Source organism: Solanum pennellii, chromosome 1 (genome assembly GCF_001406875.1).
Source record: "Solanum pennellii chromosome 1, SPENNV200".
Taxonomy (NCBI): Eukaryota; Viridiplantae; Streptophyta; class Magnoliopsida; order Solanales; family Solanaceae; genus Solanum; species Solanum pennellii.
The window spans coordinates 73,961,919-73,964,856 of NC_028637.1; the positions used below are offsets into that span (position 1 = coordinate 73,961,919).

The following is a 2,938-nucleotide window of genomic DNA, read 5'->3' on the forward strand; positions in this document are numbered from 1 at the left end:
TATATATATATATATATCGTCATATCACCATATTTTATCGTCATATCACCATTCGGATTTTAGCTTGTGTTGCTTGTCATTTGCTTTTTTTATTTTTTTGGCTAAAGCTTTAAGGGTGAAGTTTTAGTTTTTTCCTTTTGGTTTGAGTTTAAACGGTCTTTAATAGTGTGAATAATTGTTTAATTTTCAACACACAATTAATTTTCTATTGACATAATTTGTGATGAGATTTTATGTAATAAAGTAAATTTACGTAAGTGATGCTACATTAAAACATTGTGTAAATGGTGTTTTCAATGTAGCATCGCTTACGTAAATTTACTTTATTACAGAGAATCTCATCACAAATTATGTCAATAGAAAATTAATTATGTGTTGAGAATTAAACTATTATTCACACTATTAAAGACCTTTTAAACTCAAACCAAAAGGCAAAAACTAAAACTTCACCCTTAAAGCTTTAGCAAAAAAAAAAAAAGCAAATGACAAGCAACACAAGCTAAAATTCAAATGGTGATATGAAGATAAAATATGGTATATGCCTAAGAATCAGGCTACTAAGTTTGGTGACTATTCGGTTGATAAATGTCGTGAATTTGTGAAGAAGCGTGATGATGGAACTAAAAAAGAAACTGTTTGTGCTAATTGTTGGTGTTTTAGGAGTTTTCATCGAATGAATAGTTAGTCATTGTTTCTTCCTATCTCACACACACAGACACAGACACACACACACACACAGACACACACACACACACACATATGTATATGTTGAATGATATATAAGATTAAATTAAGTTAAATTAATCAACTTAACTTTACATACATGATACATAACAGTGACTATATGTGCATGATTCATAACAATGAGTAGATGTGCATAAAACATAACATTAACTTAATGACAAATTATATACAATATATCAGAAACATACCTTTGGAGTAACATTGACTTGTTGTTCACCCTCGTTATCAGAAACACCAACACCATCCTCAGCTACATCCTCCGCATCATCAGTGACTTGATGTTCACCCTCGTTACCCGAAACACCAACACCATCCTCAGCTACATCCCCCGCATCGTCAGGGACTTGATGTTCACCCTCGTTACTAGAAATATCAACATCATCCTCAGCTACACCACCCATATCAGCAAGATCAATCCGTATTTGTGGAGATGCTTGTTTCTCAAAATGAAATGTGCTTGAATTAGTCTCGACATTGATGTTTTCCTTGCGTCGAGATTGCATCAACTGGGAGTGATTTTTCTTTATCAATATAACCAGTTCCTTAAATTTCTTGTCAACCGTGAATTATAAATATATTTAGGATAAATATAAATTACATCTGGGTAAATATATCAAAATAATTAACTTACGTAATTTTTCAAATGATCTTTCAACCCTTCAATATTTGGAATTACATAGTTGACTTTTTGAGAATCTGTAGAACCATGTACATCAGTAGCCGGGGTCGGAGGCACATCTGGAATAGAAACATGTACATCAGTAGTCGGGGTCGGAGACACAATCGATTGATCACGCTGACTGGCTTCTGAAACCTTTGTTTTATGTTTAACCACTTTTTTTCTTCTTTTTAGGGGTGGTGGAGGAGATGTATCAGACACTCTAGAAGATCTCCTCAATAACTGTTCGAGTGTTTTGGTGGAGAAATCATCAAAATCATCTTCGTCATTTGGTTGTACTAAGGGTGGTAAAGAAGGAGGAGCATGTTCTACTTCAACTAAGTCAAAAGCTTCAAGTTCCTCCGCTGTTGGGACAATGTTTGAACATGTAATTTGAATGTATCACAACACAGAAAATAATTTAAATGATAAGAGAAGACTTAATGTATCACAACACAGAAAATAATTAAGACACAACACAATGCATCACAACACATAAAATATTGATATTAAAAAGACAAACTTGAAATATTTAATTTTCACAGTAAAAAAGGATTTAATTTTACCTCTTGGAGAATGCTAGACATAAGCATTTCAAACATTGCCTTATCAGACACACCTCTCCAATTACACATTCTTGGGATGACATTCCATTCTTTCATTAGCAATTTCAAAATTTAACTGGGATGCACATTCGTATGTCCATGTGTTTAGTGCATACGACAGTCCATATAATTGATACAATTTTTTTCTAACATCAAAATCCTGCCTAAGTGAACTGATGAGCTTTGAGAATTAAAGCTGACCCCAAGGATAATCTCGATATCTACCATCTGGAACCTTTAGAAAATTCACAATAGATATAATTGTATTATCAAGATTAGTCAAGACGAATGTATGAATAAAGAACAATATAGACATTTAGAGTGCATCCTGATCGTTCTCCCAGTTGCCTATCTTAAACTGTTGGACTAGTTAATTCTTGGTAACACTATTCACTGCACTGGAAAAATACTTCTGGAATAGCATACAGGGAGTTGATTCTGGGTATTGGAAATCATTGGTTTTGTCTTTGACTTTAACTCCAGTTATTATTGCAAATTCATCTATACCAAATTTCAGGATACACTTATTCGCATGTCTAATATGCAACACATTAGAGTTGCGTTGTTCCAACTCTAACAACAGCAAGAACTTAGTGATTTGGCCTAAAAATTACATTTAGTAATATCTAAAAAGGGTCCAAATATTATAGCCCTAAACAGTTAGAATACATCTCCCTTATAGAGTCTTGAAAATCCTTCAGAAAATTGTTGCTAAAATTGACAGCAAACCTTATGGGATCTGTTGGTGTCTTTTTCTTATCTTGTACTTGAGTGGCTGCAATTTGAAAAAAATACAATTTTTAATGATATTGAATATATACTAAATAAAACAACAAATCCCTTTATGATACATGATACCATTTTCAAAGATTCATGATACTTAAAAAAATTGAATCGACTAAACACTATAACACATTATAACGATATGTAT

The 2,938-nt window shown here is 32.7% G+C and overlaps 1 long non-coding RNA gene across 2 annotated transcripts in view; it reads left to right on the forward strand.

Moving 5' to 3' along the window:
• The window catches only part of LOC114075637, a 6,200-nt gene extending 4,347 nt beyond the window's left edge, over window positions 1–1,853 (forward strand). For both annotated transcript variants that reach the window (XR_003576040.1, XR_003576041.1), the window contains exon 3: window positions 1,598–1,853. This is a non-coding gene — a long non-coding RNA (uncharacterized LOC114075637). The remainder of the gene's footprint in view (window positions 1–1,597) is intronic.
• Window positions 1,854–2,938: the final 1,085 nt, after the last annotated feature.